Below are 26,884 nucleotides of genomic sequence, written 5' to 3'. Positions count from 1 at the left end.
CATTGCTATGGCGAAATACATATACAAAGAAAAAGACACAAATATTAGGGACCACTCCATAGAGGCGACCTTGACGTGGTAAGTGGCTTATTACGCTTTGGCCAAAATGTACACCAATGCCTCATCCAGCATAGAGGCAGGGCAGAATGCTGGTTCTAGAGTGCTATCACATTTGTATTTTGCGTTTGTATATGTATTTCGCCATAGTGATGTGCACCACATACAGGGTTGTGCTGATTGAATCCCCCACATTTTTTCTTTGTAGTATATATTGGAGGCGTGGCGATCTCCATGCAGTCATGCACACCTGACCAGTCAATCTGTCCTGGAGGCTGGTTTTAAAGTCAGTATAAAACTGAGTCTGCATATATAGCACCTACCAGTAGACATTTGGCTCCAGGAGAAGTATATAGTGGGCTCAGCATGCATGTTGGTACTTGCATCCCTGGATCCGATGAAAGCTGTAATGGCACCGGACGGGGTTAAAAGCAGAGTGTGCCTGGCGTGCATGCTGCACCTGCATTCCCTGGACTTTGTGTGGCTGTCATGGCCCACAAACAGGTAGGAACTAGTGTTAGGGTCTCTCTCGAACAGGACGACAGTTAACTTTTTCCATACAGCGGTCCGTACGGACCGCTGTATGGAAAAAGTTAACTGTCGTCGGTCAGGGAGCTCCCTCCCTCTCCATCGGGGGGCTGCTGTGCCTTTGCAGCCCCCCGATGGAGAGGGAGAGAGCCCCCAGAGAGCCCCCCTCAGCCCTGTGCTTACCCTTCCCCGTCTGCGAAGTTCTGAGCAGACGGGGAGGGTTCCCATGGCAACAGGACGCCTGCTCAGGCGTCCTGCTGTCCATGGTGCTGAACAGATCTATGCTGAAAGCATAGATCTGTTCAGTGTAAGTAAAATACAGTACAGAACAATATATATTGTACTGTACTGTATTATACAGACATCAGACCCACTGGATCTTCCAGAACCAAGTGGGTCTGGGTCAAAAAAAAAGTTAAAAAAAGTGAAAAAAGTTAAGATAAAAAAAACATTCATCACTGAATAAAAATTAAAAAAATAAAATACACTACACATATTAGGTATCGCCGCGTCCGTAACGACCTGATCTATAAAATGGTCATGTTACTTTCCCCGCACGGTGAACACCATAAAAAAAAAAAAAAAAAAACTATGAGAAAATTGAAATTTTGCCCACCTTACTTCCCAAAAAAGGTAATAAAAAAGTGATCAAAAAAGTCACATGTACGCCAAAATAGTACCAATCAAATTGTCATCTCATCCCGCAAAAATCATACCTTACCCAAGATAATCGCCCAAAAACTGAAAAAACTATGGCTCTCAGACTAAAAAAACACTAAAACATGATTTTTTTGGTTTCAAAAATGAAATCATTGTGTAAAACTTACATAAATAAAAATAAAGTATACATATTAGGTATCGCCGCGTCCGTATCGACCGGCTCTATAAGAATATCACATGATCTAACCCCTCAGGTGACCACCGTAAAAAATAAAAAATAAAAACGGTGTAAAAAAAGCCATTTTTTGTCATCTTACGTCACAAAAAGTGTAATAACAAGCGATCAAAAAGTCATATGCACCCCAAAATATTGCCAATTAAACCGTCATCTCATCCCGCAAAAAATGAGACCCTACTCAAGATAATCGCCCAAAAACTGAAAAAACTATGGCTCTTAGACTATGGAGACACTAAAACTTTTTTTGGTTTTAAAAATGAAGTTATTGTATAAAACTTACATAAATAAAAAAAAGGTATACATATTAGGTATCGCCGCGTCCGTGACAACCTGCTCTATAAAATTACCACATGATCTAACCTGTCAGATGAATGTTGTAAATAACAAAAAAAAAAAACGTGCCAAAAAAGCTATTTCTTGTTACCTTGCCGCACAAAAAGTGTAATATAGAGCAACCAAAAATCATATGTACCCTAAACTAGTACCAACAAAGCTGCCACCTTATTCCGTACTTTCTAAAATGGGGTCACTTTTTTGGAGTTTATACTCTAGGGGTGCATCAGGGGGGCTTCAAATGGGACATGGTGTCAAAAAAACCAGTCCAGCAAAACCTGCCTTCCAAAAACCGTATGGCATTCCTTTCCTTCTGCGCCCTGCTGTGTGCCCGTACAGCAGTTTACGAACACATATTAGGTGTTTCTGTAAACTACAGAATCAGGGCCATAAATAATGAGTTTTGTTTGGCTGTTAACCCTTGCTTTGTTACTGGAAAAAAAATATTAAAATGGAAAATCTGCCTAAAAAGTGAAATTTTGAAATTGTATCTCTATTTTCCACTAAATCTTGTGCAACACCTAAAGGGTTAACAAAGTTTGTAAAATCAGTTTTGAATACCTTGAGGGGTGTAGTTTCTTAGATGGGGTCACTTTTATGGAGTTTCTACTCTAGGGATGCATCAGGGTGGCTTCAAATGGGACATGGTGTCAAAAAAACAGTCCAGCAAAATCTGGCTTCCAAAAACCATACGGCGCACCTTTCACTCTACGCCCCGCTGTGTGGCCGTACAGTAGTTTACGGCCACATATGGGGTGTTTCTGTAAACGGCAGAGTCAGGGCAATAAAGATACAGTCTTGTTTGGCTGTTAACCCTTGCTTTGTTAGTGGAAAAAATGGGTTAAAATGGAAAATTATGCAAAAAAATGAAATTCTCAAATTTTATCCCCATTTGCCAATAACTCTTGTGCAATACCTAAAGGGTTAACGAAGCTTGAAAAATCAGTTTTGAATACCTTGAGGGGTGTAGTTTATAGAATGGGGTGGTTTCTATTATGTAAGCCTCGCAAAGTGACTTCAGACCTGTAGTGGTCCCTAAAATTTTGTTTTTTGTAAATTTCTGAAAAATTTCAAGATTTGCTTCTAAACTTCTAAGCCTTATAACATCCCCAAAAAATAAAATATCAATCCCAAAATGCTACAAACATGAAGTAGACATATGGGGAATGTAAAGTCATCAAAATTTTGGGGGGTATTACTATGTATTACAGAAGTAGAGAAACTGAAACTTTGAAATTTGCAAATTTTTCAAAATTTTTGGTAAATATGGTATTTTTTTATGCAAAAAAATTAACTTTTTTGACCCAATTTTAGCAGTGTCATGAAGTACAATATGTGACGAAAAAACAATCTCAGAACGGCCTGGATAAGTCAAAGCGTTTTAAAGTTATCAGCACTTAAAGTGACACTGGTCAGATTTGCAAAAAATGGCCAAGTCCTTAAGGTAAAATAGGGCTGAGTCCTTAAGGGGTTAAAGAGGACCTTTCATTACAATAAAAAATCTAAACTAAGTATGCTGACATGAAGAGCGGCGCCCAGGGATCTCCCTGCACTTACTATTATCCCTGGGCGCCGCTCTGTTCTCCCGGTATAGGCTCCGGTATCTTCAGATTTTCGGCTCAACTGGGAGGAGCCGGCTCTTGTTCTCCTGGGCGTCTCCTTCAGGCTATGAGCTGAGCGCTGCGATTGGCCAGCGCTACAGCCTGGGAGAAGGAGACGCCCAGGAGAACAAGAGCAGGCTCCTCCCAGTTGAGCCGAAAATCTGAAGATACTGGAGCCTATACCGGGAGAACGGAGCGGCGCCCAGGGATAATAGTAAGTGCAGGGAGATCCCTAGGCACCGCTCTCCATGTCTGTATACTTAGTTTAGATTTTTTTTATCGTAACGAAAGGTCCTCTTTAAGGGACTTTCTGGTTATGTAAATAAAGCTGTCACAGTGCGGTTCACTGTGACACTTACTGCAGGTGCTCTCGTGTACTGGCTGAAGGTTGTTTCCTGTGTAGACTGCTTGCCTGGGTGCTGCTTGCTGGCTGCGGCCTTCTATGTGCAAACGTGGGCCTGTGAATATGTTCTCCCCGTGTCCATATTACTGTGTAATTGGAAAAGAAATGGTGGCTCTCTCACTGTACCACTTCTGGAATGGTGCACTACCCCTCAGCACTCCCAAATGCTGATTTAAAGAAGTAAATATAGAATTTGGATAGGGGGTCACTCAGTATTAGGCAAACACACGATGAATGGGTATCCACATAAATTTTATAGGCTTGAAAATTACCACATAACAATATTACATATAAAACATTTCATAAAAAGCAGTTAAAAATTATAAATTATAAATAACACCGCACTAAAAGGTCATGGGCACTAGACCTGTAATACAATAACACTGGGAGTCTCTTAGGAGCTATTTTCCAATGACACTGGTATGCTTCCAGGAGCTATTACTGTTGTCAAATAGCTACAGGTGCTATAGTCCAGAGACGATTGTAATAATAAATCTCACAGTTATTAGTAGATCCACATTATAAACGGTACTTTACCGCTCCCGTAGCTGGTCCGCTTATGCGCCAAGTTTTCAAACGGAGTGCTCTATTGTGAGCTGCAAGGACCTGTAGATAAGCTCTGTATATGAAGTTCCCCACGCTTCTGGATGTTCGCTGTAGCGGTGTCGCTTAATATTACCGCTTTGACCTTCCAGGACCTGTGTGGCGTCCCACGTGGTTTACTGGGCGGTCAGGTGATCTGTACTTCCAGGCGGGGTTTTCAAACTTCTTTAGCGTAGATAGCTTATTCCATGCTCATGTAGATTTACGATTGTAAGTTCTTCTTCCTAGTAGTCCCTCACTGTCATTCATCAAACGCGTTTCGGGGTAAAGAGACCCCTTCTTCAGTGGCTTGCTTGGTTTCTGTGATGCGTGCTGGCTGCGGCCTTAGGAGTGTGAAGGTAGGCCTGTGTATATGAATGCTCTCTGTGTTTTGTAGCATGGTATGGTTCACTGTCACGCTTTGTTGCTGTGTGGGCTGGCAGCTTGCACTCTTTTTCTGGCTGCAGTTGTCTTCCGTGTATGCTGGTTGCTTGTCTTTGGCGTGCTGGCTGCAGTTTTTTGTGAATTTGTGTGAACTGTCTCCTGTGATTTCTATGTACTATGTTACTTGTTTGTTCTTGGTTCACGTTGGGTTAATGTTTTCTGGTATGGGTTTGGTTTACCAGGTGGTCAGGTGCTCTGAGTTCCCAGCTATTTATTCATGTGAGCTGTGGTCCTGGGCAGTCTGTCTCCAGTTTGGCTGTGTGCAGGATGTACTCTCCTGACCTTTGTGTTTGCCATGTGCCCTGATTTGTGTGGTCGCCTAGTTAAACATCAATGTCACTCTGTATCAATGTCACTCTGTATCAATGTCACCTTGTAGCAATGTCACCTTGTAGCAATGTCACCCTGTATCGATGTTACCTTGCTCTGTTACCTTGTTACCTTGCCTTGTTATGTTTGTGCTTTGCCACTCTATGTCCTGGTTGTTCTATAGCCTTGTCTTGGCTTAGTTTATGTGTGCAGCTTTGTCTGGGACTGCCATGAATCTGTTCTGCATGGGGTCCAGGCATCTGTTTGTCTCCTGTTTGAGCAGCTCCATCTGTGACCGCCATGCATCTGTTTATCATCTAATTATGGACCCTTCAGGAGATGCTAGATGGTTGGGGGCTGGTAGCTGTTCAAACCCCTACCTGCCTATGAGCATAGGGAATAATAAGAATACAAAGTGAAGAAGTTAGGTGTGGTAGTTGTAGTTGCTGTGTGTACTGGAAGGGTCAGGATCTGAGTTGAGGCCAGATCTTGGGACCATATTTGAGGATCTCCTGATCAGGGATATGTTGTTAATGCCATCCTCTGAGATATCCCTGCTGTATTGGATTATAAATAAAAGAGTTGAGCTCCATCTGGATTGTCTGGCTGCTGTATGATGGAGCCTCAAGTGACTCCCTGTGAAAAACTGGTGGCAGTGGTGGGATACAACAAGGGTCACCAGACATCCAGAGACGGACAGAAAATAGAAGATTCGCAAGTGTATTATAAACAAAGCAGTTGCGATCAACCCAAAGAATATTGTATTAGGAGATAATGTATTGTATTGGACGTAATGTTATAGAGGAAGACAAGCTCTGGGCTTGGGACCTAACTCTACAAGAGACCAGAGGTGAGCAAGTTGTTGTGCAAAACAAGGAAATATGCAAAGAGTCAATGGACTGTCTTGAACCAGAGGCCACATTGGATGATGAGCACTGGGTCTGGGGGTCTGTTCTGGCCTTCTCCAGTTATAGCCAAAAAATCATTTGCAATGTTTGTTTTTTAGCCTTTAACCAGAGCCTTTGAACCACAAGTATGTTGGCACTTAAGGGTTTTCGTTTCTAACACAACTCATTGTACACTGATAATACAGTGTATTGCATCATAAGCTGAAATCCAGGAGGCCATCTACTTGTGAAATACTTCGTCAGATCACTGATGATAGTGCCATGTTCACTATCACTCAGGCGTCAATTTTTTTTTTATGCTCAGTACAACACATACAAACTTACTACAGCATGTTCTCTCTAAATTTTAATGGGAGCACAAGGCAGGTCTTTACCTTAAGCCATAATAACTTGCATTAGTTACAGGATATATACAGTTTATTTTTTTCTGAAAAATATATGCACATAGGTAAAAGAAAAACAGTTGCTTACATTCACATTATATAAAAGTTGACTAAAACTGGCAGATTGTGACCGATCATAGTAAAATCGTACATGAAATATTTCAATAGCAACAACCAAGACAATATCTGTCAAATAGGTGATTTTTGATGTTGTATTTTTTGGGTTGATTTGCATTTGAAGTGACGTATGCATGTCCTCCACTTTGTGCAATTGCATTTAGCTTTTTTTTGTAGCCCTTTTAATTAACCCCTTCAGGACCCTGCCATTTTTCACCTTAAGGACCAGGCCATTTTTTTCAAATCTGACGTGTCACTTTATGTGGTGATAACTTTAAAACACTTTTACTTATCCAGGCCATTCTGAGATTGTTTTCTCGTCACATATTATACTTCATGACAGTGGTAAAATTGAGTCAAAAAAATGTATTTTTATTTATAAAAAAATGCCACATTTACCCAAAATTTGGAAAAATTAGCAAATTTGCTAATTTCTATTTCTCTACTTTTATAATACAGTCGTGGCCAAAAGTTTTGAGAATTACATAAATATTGGAAATTGGAAAAGTTGCTGCTTAAGTTTTTATAATAGCAATTTGCATATACTCCAGAATGTTATGAAGAGTGATCAGATGAATTGCATAGTCCTTCTTTGCCATGAAAATTAACTTAATCCCAAAAAAAACCTTTCCACTGCATTTCATTGCGGTCATTAACCCTTTCATGACCAAAGGTCATTAATGCCCCAGTGTCCAGGTCAAAATTTACAAATCTGACATGCGTCACTTTAAGTGGTAATAGCTTTGGAACACTTTTACTTATCCACGCCATTCTGAGATTGTTTTCTCGTGACACATTGTACTTCATGACAGTCATAAATTTGAGTCAATATATATCACCTTTATTTATGAAAAAATCCCAAATTTACCAAAAATAAATAAAAATTAGCAATTTTCTAAATTTCAATTTCTCTGCTTCTAAAACAGAAAGTGATACCTCATAAAATATTTATTACATAACATTCCCCATATGTCTACTTTATGTTGGCATCATTTTGGAAATGTTATTTTATTTTTTTAGGACGTTACAAGGCTTAGAAGTTTAGAAGCAATTCTTAAAATTTTTAAGAAAATTTCCAAAACCCACTTTTTAAGGACTAGTTCAGGTCTGAAGTCACTTTGTGGGGCCTATATAGTAGATACCCCCATAAATGACCCCATTGTAGAAACTAGACCCCTCAAGTTACTTAAAACCAATTTTACAAACGTTATTAACCCTTTAGGTGTTCCACAAGGATTAAAGGAAAATGGAGAGGAAATTTCTAAATTTCACTTTTTTAGCAGATTTTCTATTTTATTACATTTTTTTCTTTAACACATTAAGAATTAACAGCCAAACAAAACTCAATATTTATTACTCTGATTCTGCTGTTTACAGAAACACCCAACATGTGGTCGTAAACTGATGTAAGGGCGCACGGCAGGGCGCAGAAGGAAAGGAACACCGTATGGTTTTTGGAAGGCAGATTTTGCTGGATTGGTTTTCTGAACGCCATATGTTTTTTATTTTTCTACCGATCGTCTTGTGCAGGGGCTCATTTTTTGAAGAAAGAGTTGAGGTTTTTATTGGTACCATTTTTGGGTACATAGGATTTTTTGATCATTCATTATTACACTTTATGGGACAAGGTGGCCATGTGACAGTTTTATAGAGCAGATCGTTACGGACGTGGCAATACCTAATATGTATACTTTTTCTTATTTATTTAAGTTTTACACAATAATAGCATTTCTGAAACCAAAAAAATGATGTTTTAGTGTCTCTATAGTCTGAGAGCCATAGCTTTTTTATTTTTTGGGCGATTGTCTTAAATATGGGCTTTTTTTGCGGGATGAGGTAACGGTTTGATTGGTACTATTTTGGGGTATATACGCCTTTTTTGATCGCTTGCTGTTGCACTTTTTGTGATGTAAGGTGACAAAAATGGCTTATTTTTTTACACCGTTTTTATTTTTTATGGTGTTTATTGGACGGGGTTGATGATGTGATATATTTATAGAGATGGTCGCTACGGACGCGGTGACACCTAATATGTGTGGTTTTTGTTAGTTTTTTTTTTTTTTTTTATAGGAAAAGGATTTTTTTTTTTTACATTTTTATTTATTTATTTTTACTTTTATTATTTTCAAATTTTTTTTTATCAGTTCCCTCTTGGATCTTGAAGATCCAGTGGGGCTGATGGTTGTACTATACTTTGCAATGCTTTTGCATTGCAAAGTATAATACAATCAGATGCCTGTAGGTGGCAGCACCGGACGCCTATGCCATGGCAACCGGACGCCTTTGCAAAGCGTCCGGTTGCCATGGCAACCATCGGGCGCTGCGATCGCAGCAGCCCTGATGGTTGAGAGAGAGGGAGCCCCCTCCCTCTATTAACCCCATGGATGCCGCTACTGCGGCATCTATGCGGTTACAGCAGTGTCAGCATAGAGCTGACACACGCTGCTGATGGCGGCGGCTCAGGAATGGAGACGCCGCCATCACTCACAGAAGGGGGACCGCATCGGGGGCAGCATTTTACTTATAACAGATCGGGGCAGGAGGGGGCGGACGCATCGGGGGCAGGGGGCAGCATTTTACTTATTACAGATGGCGGCAGGAGGGGGCGGACGCATCGGGGGCAGGGCGCAGCATTTTATTTATTACAGATCGGGGCAGGAGGGGGCGGACCGCATCGGGGGGCAGGGTAAGAAGAAGGACAAGAAGGGGGCACAGATCGGGGGCTTCAGGACACATTACCGATTTCAGGCTGTGATCTGCAGAGCGCAGATCAGAGCCTGAAACCGGCATTTTAACACTGCCGCGATCCGATTGGTTAGTCTGCACAGACTAACCAATCGGATCGATTGCCGGCAAGGGGCCACTCTGATTGGCCCCTTGCTGGCATTACTAGACTGTATGCTGTCCGTGACAGCAGCAGGGCTCGGGCAGAAGCTTTAATCCAAGCGCTTTGCAGCGCTTGGATTAAAGAGCTGGCTTGACGTCTATACACGTGATAGCTGCACGGGGTATGTGCAGCTATCACGTATATATACAGATTGCGGTCGTGAAGAGGTTAAAAGGACTGAGATCATTTCAGTAATCGTCTTGTTAACTCAGGTGAGAATGTTGACGAGCACAAGGCTGGAGATCATTATGTCAGGCTGATTGGGTTAAAATGGCAGACTTGACATGTTAAAAGGAGGGTGATGCTTAAAATCATTGTTCTTCCATTGTTAACCATGGTGACCTGCAAAGAAACGCGTGCAGCCATCATTGCATTGCATAAAAATGGCTTCACAGGCAAGGATATTGTGGCTACTAAGATTGCACCTCAATCAACAATTTATAGGATCATCAAGAACTTCAAGGAAATAGGTTCAATTCTTGTTAAGAAGGCTTCAGGGCGTCCAAGAAAGTCCAGCAAGTGCCAGGATCGTCTCCTAAAGAGGATTCAGCTGCGGGATCGGAGTGCCACCAGTGCAGAGCTTGCTCATGGATGGCAGCAGGCAGGCGTGAGCGCATCTGCACGCACAGTGAGGCGAAGACTTTTGGAAGATGGCCTGGTGTCAAGAAGGGCAGCAAAGAAGCCACTTCTCTCAAAAAAAAACCCATCAGGGACAGATTGATCTTCTGCAGAAAGTATGGTGAATGGACTGCTGAGGACTGGGGCAAAGTCATATTCTCCGATGAAGCCTCTTTCCGATTGTTTGGGGCATCTGGAAAAAGGCTTGTCCGGAGAAGAAAAGGTGAGCGCTACCATCAGTCCTGTGTCATGCCAACAGTAAAGCATCCTGAGACCATTCATGTGTGGGGTTGCTTCTCATCCAAGGGAGTGGGCTCACTCACAATTTTGCCCAAAAACACAGCCATGAATAAAGAATTTTACCAAAACACCCTCCAACAGCAACTTCTTCCAACAATCCAACAACAGTTTGGTGAAGAACAATGCATTTTCCAGCACGATGGAGCACCGTGCCATAAGGCAAAAGTGATAACTAAGTGGCTCGGGGACCAAAACATTTACATTTTGGGTCCATGGCCTGGAAACTCCCCAGATCTTAATCCCATTGAGAACTTGTGGTCAATCCTCAAGAGGCGGGTGGACAAACAAAAACCCACTAATTCTGACAAACTCCAAGAAGTGATTATGAAAGAATGGGTTGCTATCAGTCAGGAATTGGCCCAGAAGTTGATTGAGAGCATGCCCAGTCGATTTGCAGAGGTCCTGAAAAAGAAGGGCCAACACTGCAAATACTGACTCTTTGCATAAATGTCATGTAATTGTCGATAAAAGCCTTTGAAACGTATGAAGTGCGTGTAATTATATTTCACTACATCACAGAAACAACTGAAACAAAGATCTAATAGCAGTTTAGCAGCAAACTTTGTGAAAACTAATATTTGTGTCATTCTCCAAACTTTTGGCCACGACTGTAGATAGTAATACCTCCAAAATAGTTATTACTTTACATTCCCCATATGTCTACTTCTTGTTTGGATAATTTTGTGAATGCCATTTTATTTTTTGGGGATGTTAGAAGGCTTAGAAGTTTAGAAGCAAATCTTGAAATGTTTCTGAAAATTTCCAAAACCCACTATTTAAGGACCACCCCATTTTAGAAACTACACCCCTCAAGGTATTCAAAACTGATTTTACAAACTTTGTTAACCCTTTAGGTGTTCCACAAGAATTAATGGAATATGGAGATGAAATTTCAGAATTTCACTTTTTTGGCAGATTTTCCATTTTAATAATTTTTTTTATACTAACAAAGGAAGGGTTAACAGCCAAACAAAACTCAATATTTATTGCCCTGATTCTGTAGTTTACAGAAACATCCCATATGTGGTCATAAACTGCTGTACAGGCACACGGTATTGCTCAGAAGGAAAGGAACGCCAAATGGTTTTTGGAAAGCAGATTTCACTGGGATAATTTTAAGCTGCCATGTAACATTTGAAGACCCCCTGATGCACCCCTAGAGTAGAAACTCCATAAAAGTGACCCTATTTTAGAAACTACACCCCTCAAGGTATTCAAAACTGAGTTTACAAAATTTGTTAACCCTTTAGGTGTTCCACAAGAATTAATAGAAAATGGAGATGAAATTTCAGAATTTCACATTTTTGGTAGATTTTCCATTTTAATATTTTTTTTTTACACTAACAAAGCAAGGGTTAACAGTCAAACAAAACTCAACATTTATTGCCCTGATTACAGAAACACCCCATATGTGGTCGTAAACTGCTGTATGGGCACAAATATTGCGCAGAAGCAAAGGAACGCCATATGGTTTTTGGAAAGCAGATTTCACTGGGATAATTTTAAGCTGCCATGTCACATTTGAAGACCCCCTGATGCACCCCTAGAGTAGAAACTCCCAAAAAAGTGACCACATTTTAGACCCTCAAGGTATACAATACTGATTTTACAAACTTTGTTAACCCTTTAGGTGTTCCACAAGAATTGATGGAAAATAGAGATTACATTTCAGAATTTCCCTTTTTTGGCAGATTTTTCATTTTAATCCATTTTTTCCTCTAACAAAGCAAGGGTTAGCAGCCAAACAAAACTCAATATTTATGGCCCTGATTCTGTAGTTTACAGAAACACCACATATGTGGGCGTAAACTGATGTACGGGCACACGGCATTGCACAGAAGGAAAGGAATGCCATATGGTTTTTGGGAGGCAGGTTTTGCTGGACTGGTTTTTTGACCCCATGTCCCATTTGAAGACCCCCTGATGCACCTCTAAAGTAGAAACTCCAAAAAAGTGACCCCATTTTGGAAACAAAAGAATAAGGGAGCAGTTTTGTTGGTACTATTTTAGGGTACATATGATTTTTGGTTGCTCTATATTACACTTTTTGTGAGGCAAGGTGACAAAAAATAGCTGTTTTGGAACTGTTTTTATTTTTTGTTATTTACAATGTTCATCTGACAGGTTAGACCATGTGGTATTTTTATATAGCAGGGTTTTATGGATGCGACAATACCAAATATGACTATTGTAAGGGATCGCCTCTTATTCGGGGGTCATTCTCACAAGGATCTTCATAACCACTGGGTTTCAGGTCCAAACAGTGCAATTTATTTTACACTCTTCATACACAACATGGCATAAAACAAAAGCCTGCCCGTCTGGGCTCTACCTAAACATAATAAACATCGTATCCCTAACTCGGCTATACGATAGCGTTCACACATGGAACCAGGTGCGGCTTACCCCAGACATACAGTCCACCAGCCCTCAGGCTGTAACAAATGCAGTACCTTTGGAGGGGGTTGTGGTCTAGCAGTCCTCCTGACTCTGACCTTTCAATGCTTGTTCCTGGGTGTCGCTGAGTCCCCCAAAGTCCAGGCTATTGCATAGCCTCGTGGCCCCTCAGCCTTGCCTAGCTGAGACCACACTGACAGAGCCTCACCAGGCCTCTGTCTGCACACTCTCCAGAGTGAGACACACCTAGGATCCATTAGCAGGAATAAATAGGATCCCTGGACATGAGCATGCCCTAAGTCCCGGACTGGAACCTGGGGAAACAACACCTCAATGTTCACATTGCCACATATCCCCCCACTCTGTTCAAACCTGTGGGGGTGAACACATGTACCAACTGGAGGCTCGTGACAGGGCATCCGCATTTTCTTGCCATCGCCTGGCTCAACCTTCCCCCTGGAAGATGTGGTCAGGGTCAGAGGCTTCCCTTTATTTTGCCAGACCCATGCCATCAGTGCTTGGTTTGTTACCCACACTGACATCTTGCCCAAGAGACATTGTTTACAATGTTCCCATGTCCATGTGACAGGCAGACCCTCTCTTTTTATTTTTTTATCTTTCTCGCTCTTTGACTTACACAGCTGCTTCAGCAGAGCACGCTTCTTATGACTCGCCTCTTTTTGTCTCTTTATTTTAACAGATCGTACATTTCTTTTTCCTTTACTCTTAGAATTTCGATCTCGGCTTCTGGAACTCCCTTCAGAATATATTTTTATGCAAACGTCAGACTCTCTGTTTGACTTCGCTGGCTCTTGCAGACGCTTAGGCCTTTTCTTCTTGTCTTTGCGAAGCTCCGTCAGCAGAGCTGGCTTGCCCCCGCTCGCTTCTTTTCCAGCAGTGGTTTCCTCAGATGGTGCCTCAGTTTCAGGGTCTTCTGCCTCTTCACTGCCTCTCCCCACTTCGGCTTTACCCTTGATCTCTGGAACATCCAAGGATTTCTCCCACTTCAAGAGCTCGGCCTTAGCTTCCTTGGCCTTGGTCTCTTTGGTGTCCTCCTTTACTTTATTAGCCTTCTCACCATTCAGGGACATGGCATCATATCCTTGCTTTCTTAATTCCTCCTTCCCTTTCGCAACAAGGTTGGAGGCACTGGGGTCTTCAGCACACTCCTTGTCTTCTGGCGTTTTCTCCAGAGGCTCACCCAAGACACTGGACTCCTTTGGGGGAGGAGTCAGGAGAGACAGCCCATCGTAATAGCCTGGATCTGCAAACTGGTTGTCCATCTCCTCATATCTCTTCCCCAGCAGGCTGCTGGCTACTTGGAAGACCTTGTAGGCAGAGGGGACGTCTTTTGCGACCTGGTCCTGGTTACACACTGTCATGAGACTCTTGGCCTCTGCATGCACATCAGCCCCACCCACTGGTTCAGCCGATACCTTTTCCACCTTCTCTGCCTTGGCCAGCACCCCGGGACCACCATCTCCAGACCCACTTTTACCAGGCTCTGACTTCTTGGCACCTTCCAGAGGATCTTCCTCTTCCAGTTTCTCATTTTCTTCCACCTGCTGTGCAGCAGCACGCTTAGGCTTCTCCAACTCATAGATGGCATCTTTTGAGCTCATGAGAGCTTCCATCTCTGCTCTGAGTTGCTTGTTCAGCCTCTCTAATTCATTTTGCTCCTCAAGCACTTCCTCAAGGGCTCTAGCCAAGGAGAGGGCCTTGGTCGCCTTCTCTCGAGCATCAGTCTCCGCTTGGTCACGTTCTTCGGCATATCTGGCCGAGGTGGTTTTCTCTTCAGCCAGGAGCTTGTCCAACATCTTATGTTTCTTCTCCAATTTAGACACAATTTGTTTCTGGTGGTCCAGGTCTACCATCCGAACACGCAACTCTTGATCAAGTTGAGCCATCCTGGCTTCCAAATGACTTTTCTCCTCCAAGAGAGCAGATTTTTCTGAGGCGCTGTTTAGAACCTCATCAGCCAGCTCATCTCTTTCCTGCTCTGCATGAAGTCTTGATCGCTCAGAAGCTGCAAGTTCCTCTTGAAGTTGGAGAATTTCCGCTTCTATTAGTGACTCTAGTTCCTTCAGTTCATTCATCTCTTTCTGTGACTCCTCTGGAGACTCCTGCAGTTGCTCTGCGAGAACCGCTAGCCCCATTTCTAGTGTATCTAGCGACTGTGCGGAGCGAGAGAAAACATCTTCAAGTTTGTAGCTGTACTGTCCTGTCAGGTCATCTACAACTGTCAGGATATGAGCTTCAGACACTAGGCTGTCACCCGACTGAACTCTCGTCTCGTCAGATATAACTGTCATCTGGTCGCTAGACTCGCTACTAGTAACCACTTTAGTTTTGCTGGGTCTTGACATGGTAGCCTCACTCTCAAAGTTGCTAACTGTCACGGCACCTACGCCACTTACACTGTTTGTGCCATTATTAACCCTGACCTCTAGGGGCACCCATGAGTCAATCCCCACCTGGGACATTTTATTAATCATAGAAACCTGTGGAGACTGCACATCCACCTCTGGTACGTGTGGTACACCCTCTAGCCCCGCCACATTGTCTACAATGGGGTCTCCTAGGGGTGTTTCTTCAACATTTATCAACACTTTTATATCAGACACATGTTTACCAACAGGGTTAGCTTTTTCCCCAATCACAGCCTGCAAAGGAAAAGGCATGTCATTATTATCACATATTTTACATGACATCACATTTCCATTATGCATTTCGTCAAACATGGTACCATCACTTTGCACCTTATCTGCACCCTTGTTCTCAATGTGCAGCTCCTTCACATTATCATTTAAAGGGACAGGTACAGGTTCTGCAGGAGTTTTGTCACTCTCTGCAGAAATGTCTCCATTACTTAAAACCTCCAAGCATAAGGGGAAATTACGGCCCACCATTTCCTCATGTATGAGCGTATTTGTAATATCAGGTTCACTCTCAGTGAGAACCACCTGAGAGTCCGTATTATTCACATAATTGTCCCGAACATGTAACACTCTACCAGTCTCTGGGGCGGCCATCATGCTACCTCTTACCTGGGCTAGCATGGGATCTCTGACTTTCACCACCCCAAATCTAGCTTTGATCACCGGCTCTTTGGGCGACCCAGAAACCTTCTCCCCTGCAGGTTTCTGCGAGGGAGCAATCACAGCAGGCTTATCCGCCTGTTCAGACACAGTTTTTTCTCTGTGTGACTTATTACCTACCGGACCAGCAGGTATCAACTGCCGCCGGCTCACTGTCACTGGGTCTGCCACATAGTTAATAACAGGAACAGTCTTACCCTTTGTAATAAACCATTCTGGTAAAGCAGTGCCATTCTCTCCCGCGGACTCATCAAGGTTGTGGTTGCTCCTAGCAACAGCTTTACTGCACCTCCGCACTTCCTCTCCAGGACTCCGGACACAGTCGCAGGGAAGATATGCACTCCTGAGAACCGCACCGCTCTCCACCTCTTTGTCTTCCCGACGGTTGCCCTTGGCAACGGCACATATCTGCTGTTCATCGGATTCTCCAGGTACACAATTTGTAGCATTTTCTCCTCTCCACAGCTGCCAAAATAACGGGAAATCTTTGCCAAGCACAAACTCCACTTCCAGGGTCTCACATTTTAAGAGCTCCCACTGCACAGGGCCATAGTCTGTTATAAAGGTCAGAGAAACGGTGACATCTGTCTCTGGCCCTCTCTCCAGAAAGTCCAGAATTACGGGCAGGACCTGAGACACTTGTTGGCGGGAGTCTAGTACAACCAGCAGTGGGATCCCCCCGATCACCATCTCACAGGACTTTTCCCACGCGCTCCACCATTTGGCAGCCATTTTCACAGGTCAGTTTCTTTTACTGTGCCCTTTAAATCCCTGCACACCTTACACCTCAGAAAAATAAAGTCCAGATTAACCAGCAGTTTTCCAGCAGCACCTGCTCCAGCTCCAGCAAACAAGCAGGCTTCCGGCCCTTTAAGTCACTGCACAGAAACACAGCAATTCCTTGGCAACATTCAGCAGCACCTGCTCTTTTCCGTCAGGTCGTTGCCCCTAGCAACCTGCTGTTATTGCCCGCATCCTCCACCATATGTAAGGGATCGCCTCTTATTCGGGGGTCATTTTCACAAGGATCTTCATAACCACTGGGTTTCAGGTCCAAACAGTGCAATTTATTTTACACTCTTCATACACAACATGGCATAAAACAAAAGCCTGCCCGTCTGGGCTCTACCTAAACATAATAAACATCGTATCCCTAACTCGGCTATACGATAGCGTTCACACATGGAACCAGGTGCGGCTTACCCCAGACATACAGTCCACCAGCCCTCAGGCTGTAACAAATGCAGTACCTTTGGAGGGGGTTGTGGTCTAGCAGTCCTCCTGACTCTGACCTTTCAATGCTTGTTCCTGGGTGTCGCTGAGTCCCCCAAAGTCCAGGCTATTGCATAGCCTCGTGGCCCCTCAGCCTTGCCTAGCTGAGACCACACTGACAGAGCCTCACCAGGCCTCTGTCTGCACACTCTCCAGAGTGAGACACACCTAGGATCCATTAGCAGGAATAAATAGGATCCCTGGACATGAGCATGCCCTAAGTCCCGGACTGGAACCTGGGGAAACAACACCTCAATGTTCACATTGCCACACTATATATAGATTTTTTAGTGTCTCCACATTCTGAAAGCTGTAGTTTTTTTTATTTTTTGGGCGACTGTCTTGTGTAGGGGCTCATTTTTTTCGGAATGAGATGACGGTTTGATTGGTACTATTTTAGGGTGTATATGGCTTTTTTGACACCGTTTTTATTTTTATTTTATTTTTTTACGGTATTCACCTGAGGGGTTAGGTCATGTGATATTTGTATAGAGCAGGTTTTTACAGACGCGGCGATACCTAATATGTCTACTTTTTTTTATTTTATGTAAGTTTTACACAATGATATCATTTTTGAAACAAAAACAATTATGTTTTAGTGTCTCCATAGTCTGAGAGCCATAGTTTTTTCAGTTTTTGGGTGATTGTCTTAGGTAGAGTATCATTTTTGCGGGATTAGATGACAGTTTGATTGGCACTATTTTGGGGTGTATTTGACTTTTTGATCGCTTGCTATTAAACCTTTTGTGATGTAAGGTGACAAAAAATTGCTTTTTTTTACACCGTTTTTATTTTATTGTTTTTACTAGAGATGGGACGGGGGATTCGTCGAATCCACAAATCCCTCGAATCTTGCTGGATTCGTGGGATTCGTGGACTCGAATCCCGACGTAATTTACATGATACGAATCCCGGCGGGAGGGACTGGGAGGAGGAGCTGGGGGCCGGTGCGTTCACTGTGCTCCGGCCCCTCCGCTCCAGTACAGTTATAAAATGTGTAATTCTGATTAATAATGATTCATGCTGCCCCCTCTGTCTGTAGTATAACATTCAATGAATCTTACTCACAGGGCTACTGATACCGTAATGCAGGCCGGCCGGGCAGACGAGCGGCAGAGTGACTGACTGACGTCACCTGCCTGCGCCGCCTGCTTCATTCATAAAGCAGGCGGCGCAGGCACGTGACGTCAGTCAGTCACTCTGCCGCTCGTCTGCCCGGCCGGCCTGCATTACGATATCAGTAGCCCTGTGAGTAAGATACATTGAATGTTATACTACAGACAGAGGGGGCAACATGAATCATTATTAATCAGAATTACACATTTTATAACTGTACTGGAGCGGCAATGGGGGGTCTGTGGATGACACTGTTAAGGGGTGGGGGGGGTCTGTGGATGGCACTGTTATGGGGTGGGGGGGGGGTCTGTGGATGGCACTGTTATGGGGTGGGGGGGTCTGTGGATGGCACTGTTATGGGGTGGGGGGTCTGTGGATGGCACTGTTATGGGGTGGGGGGGGGGCTGTGGATGGCACTGTTATGGGGTGGAGGGGTCTGTGGATGGCACTGTTATAGGATGGGGGGGTCTGTGGATGGCACTGTTATGGGGTGGGGGGGTCTGTGGATGGCACTGTTATGGGGTGGGGGGTCTGTGGATGGCACTGTTATGGGGTGGGGATGGCACTATGATACCGGCACATGGGGGGGAGGAGAGAGGCACTCCACACTTGATATTGGCACATGATTAGGGGGGCATCTATGGGGACACTTACTGGCACATTATTGGGTGGCACTGTGGGGCCACTTCTTATTGGCACATTATTGGGGGGGCACTATTGTGGCATCTACTGAGGCCACAAAGAAGGGGTATTTTATATGGGTGGCTCTGTGTGGTACTAGTATTATCAGGGGTATTATCTGTTTCTGCAGTATAGTATTGGGAAGCACAGCGGCACAGTATTGGGGGTGTTAGGATGATTTGTCCAGAAGATGTAAGGATGATGGAAAAGTAGTAAACTAAGATTTTTTTTTGTCAAACTGCAGAGACGAAAAATGGCTGAAAAAGGGTGGTCTGGTCTGAAGGTCTGAAAGGAGAAGATGAGGAAAGAGAACATGTACATCAAAGAGACGTCACTGAATGTAAGAGGTATGGGGCTGTATTACCCTGTATGTTCTGTAGTGATAGGAGCAGGGGTCATAGCAGGGGTCATCGCGGTCATATAGGGTGCGACCGTGACTGGGAGGTGGAGGTTCAGACAAACTGACGCGGTCTGACTTTGTTTCTTACACCGTTCACACAATTATGTACAGGATTCGTAGGATTCGAGATTCGAAAGATTCGATATATTCGAGAACCTTTTCGGATTCAGATTCGAAAAAAATTGGATTCGTCCAACACCTCTAGTTTTTACGGTGTTCATCTGAGGGGTTAGGTCATGTGATATTTAATAGAGCAGGTTCTTACAGAAGCGGAGATACCTAATATGTAAACTTTTTTTTATTTATGTAAGTTTTACACAATAATATCATAAAAAAAAAAAAATCATGTTTTAGCATCTCCATATTCTGAGAGCCATAGTTTTTCAGTTTTTGGGAGATTGTCTTATGTAGAGTATCATTTTTGCGGGATTAGATGATGGTTTGATTGGCACTATTTTTGGGTGCATATGACTTTTTGATCGCTTGGTATTACGCTTTTTGTGATGTAAGGTGACAAAAAAATGGCTTTTTTGACACCGTTTTATTTTTTTACGGTGTTCTCCTGAAGGGTTAGGACATGTGGTATTTTAATAGAGGTTGTTACAATACTTCTGTATTGTGAGGCATTGGCTGTAAGTGTATTACAGACTGTTTGCCTATGAGATCTAGGGGGCTGGATCTCACAGGCTCTCCCGGAAGGCAGACACGATGCCTAAGGAATGCATCGGGCTGCCTTTCCTGCCATTGGGTCCCCGTCACAGCAGCACGGGGACCTGATGGAAGCTCCAATACCCGCAAGGACATCGCAGGTGCCGCAGTCAGCGCTGACCGCGGCACATCAAGGGTTAATGCGCCATCATCGAAGATTTCACTGATGACAGCGCATGCAGCAGGCGTCCGGCAATCAGTGACTGCCGAACCCCTGCTGCGGTTCATGCAGGCGCATCTACTGCACCCGCCCGATCACAGCGCCGTACATGTACGACGCCGGTCCTTAAGTCACGGACATCTGGGTCCTCTACGGGTTAAACTATGTCCCTGATCGGCAGGTTCATCTGGCATATTAATGTTCTAATTCTTAAAAAGAAAGATTTGATATATGGTTGATCAGTCTAAGGCCCCATTCACACCACTGTATTTTAGATGCGATCCGGATTGGATGTGAAATCATTAATTTTAATGCTTCCGCAAAAAATGCGGACAACACTCCGTGTGCTGTCGGCATCCTTATGTCCGTTCCATAGTCCCAAAAAAAAATAGAACATGTCCTCTTTTTGTCCGTTTTACGGACAAAAATAGGCATTGTTACAATGGATCCGCAAAAAAACTGATGCAACACGGTTGTCACATGGACGTCATCCATATTTTTTGCAGATCTGTTAAAGACTTGACGTGAACCCAGCCTAAAATATTTTATAAGTTATGTCAAACCGTTATGAAGAAACTCTTTCTATAGCAAATATATCCAGGCCCGAGGGTAGGCCACATCTTCAGACATTTTCCAGTATATCAAGACTTCACAAATGTTTGAATAGAATGCAAATTACATAGCCATGTAAAAAGAGATTTCAATGATTTCAGTGATCTCTGTGTGTTTGCTTTTTCTTGTTTGGTCACACACCAGTTATACCCACATAAACACTAAAGAATTTAATTCTTTTATAAATGCGCGTTTACATGCTGGCAAGACTGGAGCTGTGGATTATAACAACAGAAAATAAACATACAAATCACAGCTCGCCAAAGCTTAAAATCTGGAATCAACAAATAGATAAAGAACAGTTTTTTTGTCCTTTTTAATGGCTGAACACCCTATGACACATGGGCTTTTTCAGACAGCTTTTCCTATATATTCTAATATTTGATGATAAAATAAAAAAATAGCGTCCATCAAGATTGTAAAGAAGACTTTGTTAAACTGCATGTATATTAAAAGGAACATATGCGGGGGGGGGTTTGGCAGCTGAGGCTAAAGGCCGCCTAAACTTTCAGCTCCTGCACCCAGCGACGAAAAAGCAGCCTCCAACCCTTTTCTTGTAACCCAAATACCACCAGAACTCCTCTCCTTCCTTCATGATGACAATACGGAAGCAAATCAGCAGGGCAAGTAGGAGTTCTATTTGAAGAAGAAACGGCAGAGAAAGGATTCAGGCCTCTCATGCTCTGCATCTACGCCTGCTCCCGTGGATCTGCTTTCTCATTATCTCTTACCTCTCTTGGTACCTCTCCTCGGATGCAGTCTGGAGTTAAGCCAGAACTGGGACCTTTGCAAAACAGCGGCGAAACCACAGCAATCCAAGAAGGGTGAAACACTGACTGCAGAGACCAGAGGCAGCATCACAAAGCAATTTCCCACGTAGCAGGCGCCATCTTCCTCCTCTACAAACAGCCCTGTAAAGCAGAAACCGAGGCTACAGGACTGCTCCACTCAATACCAGAAAGAGAGTGATCAAGCCTACTGGCTCTGATGTATCTTACACAGCTCTTAATTTAGAGCAGTTTCACACATCGAATCAACCTGCCTCTGGGACACTGCTCAAAGAGATGCTGTTGGCGGTCAATAAATCCCTGCATGCAAATTTGCAGACATTGATCCCCCAATCAATCCTTTATCCAAGGCCTTACTTTCAGGGTCTCCCATATTGAAAACATGGGAAACTTTGCATCCTCCCACAACCACTTGGTGGATGCACACAATGACCTCTCAGAAGAGGTAGGGAATCTGAAAGCCAAAATAAATGATTTGGAGGTTTGATCCTGTACCTCCTTTATCCCCTTCACTCCAGTAAAATTATGGATTCACAAGATATAGAGATGGCCTTGTGGTTCGACTGGTGGTCGTTTTGGGGCGAAATTTGTGAGTTCGCGATTCGCCAAACATGTAAACATATGGCAATGTCCGCCGGCGCGATATTCTTTTGCATTGCGCCAAACTTTGACCCATGACACATCCATCAGGTGGGACAGGACAGCCAATTGAGATGTTTTAACACATGGACACACCGCCATCCTATAAAAGAACCCGATCTGGCAGCCATTTTATATTCTGTGTTTTGCCAGTATAGGGAGAAGTTGCTTTGTGGAGCAGGGACAGGCTGTTAGGGACACCAAACGCTAGCTAATATGGCCACAAAAGTCCTTTTAAGGACTGGAATAGGTGTGCCATCGATAGGTGTGATATACTGAGGGGTGTGATATACTTATAATATACTTTCTAACATAGAAAGTATATTATAGTGCATTTGTATTGTGCAGCAGTTCTGTGCGGTTCTGCGCCGATACCGCAGCTATATAGAGGGACAAACGCTATTGGAACAACTAATTGCAACGGGTGTGATATACCTGTTGCCCCCCAAAAAACTGATTGAGAGGTGTGATATACCTTTTTCCACAAAATACTGATTAAGGGGTTCAATATACCTGCTTCCACCAAATATTGATTAAGGGCTGCGATATACCTGCTTCCACAAAATACTGATTAAGGGGTTCGATATACCTGTTTCTACAAAATATTGATAGAGGCCTGTGATATACCTGCTTCCACAAAATACTGATTAAGGGGTCCGATATACCCGTTTCCATAAAATACCGATTGAGGGATGCGATATACCTGCTTTCACAAAATACTGATTAAGGGGTTTGATATACCTGTTTCCACCAAATATTGATTGAGGCCTGCGATATACCTACTTCCACAAAATACTGATTAAGGGGTTCGATATACCTGTTTCCACCAAATATTGATTGAGGCCTGCGATATACCTGCTTCCACAAAATTCTGATTAAGGGGCTCGATATACCTGTTTCCACCAAATATTGATTGAGGCCTGTGATATACCTGCTTCCGCAAAATACTGATTAAGGGTTTGATATATCTGCTTCCACCAAATATGTATTGAGGCCTGCGATATATCTGCTTCCACAAAATACTCATTAAGGGGTTTGATATTACACCCTCAGCACCCCAATGGCCATTGTCTTTTGGACCTGTCCCTGAGACAGCCATCCAGGTCAGGGACTTAGGAATGGTCTTGGACTCCAGATTAACCCTGGCTCCTCAGATAAATCAGGTGGTTAGTACCCGCCACTACCAGCTGAAACTTCTGAGGAGGATCTTAAAATACATCGAATCCCCTCTCAGGAATGCCTTGGTCGGAGCAGCGATCAGCAGTCGGTTGGACTATTGTAATGCCTTGTACATGGGACTCCCTAAGAAGAACCTGCATAGACTTCAACTTGTGCAGAATGCTGTAGCAAGGCTACTAATGAGTGTTGCCCGCCGAGAGCATATCACTCCCTCTCTTAATGCCTTGCACTGTCTCCCCGTCCAACAACGGGTGATGTTCAAGATTGGATGCTTCATGCATAGGGTATTCCATGGTGTGGGGCCCTTGTACCTGTGACGTAAATTCAACAGGTACGCCCTGTTGAGGACATTGAGGTCTAGTAACTCTGCGAATTTTAACATCCCGCAAGTTAATAAGATCAGACGTGGAGGTAGATCCTTTTCGGCTCAAGGGGCCAGATTTTGCAACCACCTACCTCTGGCCCTGAAAATGATTCCCAGTCTTCTCTCATTCAGACGTGCACTGAAAACTTACTTTTCAAACAGGCGTTTGATCTTCCTATATAACACTTATTTTTGGTTCATATAATTTTGGGGGGTTTTCAAAATCTTAGTCTATAAATTCACGGTTGGTAATGTCCCTCCTTTTTTAAAGATACTTTTTCCTCACGTTTATTAATTTTGTTCTCTTCACATTCTCTATATCTCGCCCGAACCCTCTGAACTTTGAGATCCCTCTACCTTCCCTCCTTTTTTCTTGATTCTCTATTTATTTTGTCTCTGGAATAGGTGCCTTATCCTCTAGGCCTTTGCGGCCCATGGTAAAGTGTCATGCCTTCTTCTTTTTCCTCCCTTGTTGAATCAGCCAGCTAAGCGCATCGTGGCCCTAGGGTTAAGACTGCGTGTACACAAGACTATACATCATCATCATCATATACCACCTTCCACCAAATATTGATTGAGGCCTGTAATATACCTGCTTCCACAAATACTCCTCCTAAGGACTTAGGCACAGGGTCATTTTGAAAATGATAGGCAGAGGAAGAGGCAGGCCATTCGTTAGGGATGGTAGGGGCAGGCAGGTGCACTAGGCCGGAGCCTAAGTGGGAAGTTGGAGAAGGCGCATGCGATTACTTCAATGAGCACACCGAAGTTGGTTGAGTGGCTCACTCAGCCTTCTGCTTCTGCACCCTCCTCATCCTCTGTATCTGCACCCTCCTCACTCTCTGCTGTGTGCACCCCCAAATACACCACCACCACCATAGCCCCTCCACTCGAGTCAGAGGAATTTTTTCCCCATCCATTCCCAGACCTTACTGATCTGCAGCCATTCTTGACATCATGTGGGTGCCCACAAGAGAGGAAGAGGAGGGGAGTTCAGAGGGAGAGACGGAACAGCAGAGAGGGAGGAGAAGGAGGAGAAACAGGCAGAGCTCACAGGGCACAGGAGGCAAAAACCAGACTGCAAATGTATCTGGAGCAAGCCATCCACCATGCATGGTCACTTCTGGCACTCCCAGGATGCCGGCAAATGGCTCCGCAGTGTGGGCTTTTTTTAACGTGTCAACGCCTAGGTCGCGGTAACCCCGCCAACTACTGCCATATAAACTGGTGCACTTGGAGGCCTTTAGAAAATTTGTAGCCATTGGCACAACGCAATGGAAGGTCCCTGGAAGGAAATATTTCTCCCAAAAGGGCATCCCAGAGCTATATGGCCACGTTCAGCGGCAAGTGAATATATCTCTGGCACACAGTGTCGGTGCCAATATACATCTGAATACAGATACGTGGTCTAGCAAACACGGGCAGGAAAGCTACATAACATTTACTGCCCACTGGGTGAATCTTCTGACGGCCATCAAGCATTTAACTCGTGGCTCCCGTGTGGATTTGGTGTTACCGCCAGCGATTGCATGCAGGCCTGCCTCTTCTCCTCCTCCTCCTACTCCATCCTCTGTCTCCTCCTCGGCTGGCTCCTAATTTTCCACTGCTACCGCCTCTTCCGCTACGCCCACCAAGCTCCCCAGAACCTATTTGACGTCCCAGGTGAGACGTTGCCATGCTGTGCTGCGGCTGTTGTGCCTGGAAGCTAAGAGCCACAACAGTCCTGCACTGCTTTCAGCTCTGCGGTCACAGGCAGATCAGTGGCTAACCCCGCTCAATTTGACAGTTGGTAAAGTGCTGTGCGACAACGGTGCCAATCTGCTGAGCACGCTGAAACAGGGCTAAATGACACGGCACACGTCCTGAACGTAGTCGTGCAGCATTTCGTTGCCAAATACCCCAGAGTCCAGGAGGTCTTTCGGCAGGCCAGGAAAATCTCTGGCCATTAAAGAAAATCTTACACGGCCATGGCTCGCCTTGCTGACGTTCAGCGGCGACACCACTTGCCTGTCAGGCGTCTGATTTGTGACAGCCCGACGCGCTGGAACTCCACCTTAATAGGCTGCTCCAGCAGCAACGTGCCGTTAATGACTACCTGTACGAACTCTGCAGCAGGAAAGGTTCTGGGGAGCTTGTTTTCTTTTCACCGCGCCAGTGGCTGCTCACGTGCAACGCATGCAGACTTCTGCGGCCATTTGATGAGATCGCCAAACTGGTCAGTCACAGCCAGGGCACCATCAGTGACATCATACCTTAGGCCTTCTTTCTGGAGCATGCATTGCATCGTGTCATTGATCAAGCCGTCGAGGAGTAAGAGCTGGAAGATGAGGAAGTCGCAATGCTGAATGAATTCCCAGGGGGGCTACTCCATCTGAGACAAGTCAGCAGGAGTGTGAAGAGGAGTCAGAGAAGGATGGTGGCTGGGGGGATGAGGAGAAGAAGCAAGAAGAGCAGGGTTTGAGGGGGACTTTAAACTTTTCGGGGATCCCTGGTGTTGTTCGTGGCTGGGTGGAGGAGACCGAGGACGACATTCTCCTGGGCGATGAGCAGGAGACAGGGTGCTCCACTGCTTTCAATTTAGTGCAAATGGGGGCCTTCATGCTCCAGTGTTTGAGGACGGACCCCCGTATAAAAAGCATAAAGGGCAAGGACCAGTACTGGGTGGCAACGTACTTAGACCCCCAGTACAAACACAAAATGGCAGACATGTTACCAGCATCACAGAGGGCTGGTAGAAGGCAGCATTTCCAGACCTTGCAACGAGAGATGCTGCATTCTGCTGTTGTGGGCACTGGCAGAGGAATTTCCACCCACAGCGAAACAGGTGCGGGTACCAAACCTACCGCGCCTGCAAGAAGAGGGCGGATTGAAGATGTGTCGGTCACTTCGGATATGAGATCATTCTTGCAGCCTCCCAAATAATTTGTCCAATGATGAAATAAAAGCCCTAAAGACCTTACAGAAAGAAAATAACATAGCAATACGACCAGCAGATAAGGGAGGATCCATTGTGATCCAAGACATTTTGAAATATAACACAGAATGTCTAAGACAACTACAGGATACAAAGACATATCGTAAATTACCAAGTGACCCCACTAA

This window comes from Bufo bufo, chromosome 2 (genome assembly GCF_905171765.1).
Source record: "Bufo bufo chromosome 2, aBufBuf1.1, whole genome shotgun sequence".
NCBI classification, from domain to species: Eukaryota; Metazoa; Chordata; class Amphibia; order Anura; family Bufonidae; genus Bufo; species Bufo bufo.
Note: the sequence above shows the minus strand (reverse complement) of the source record.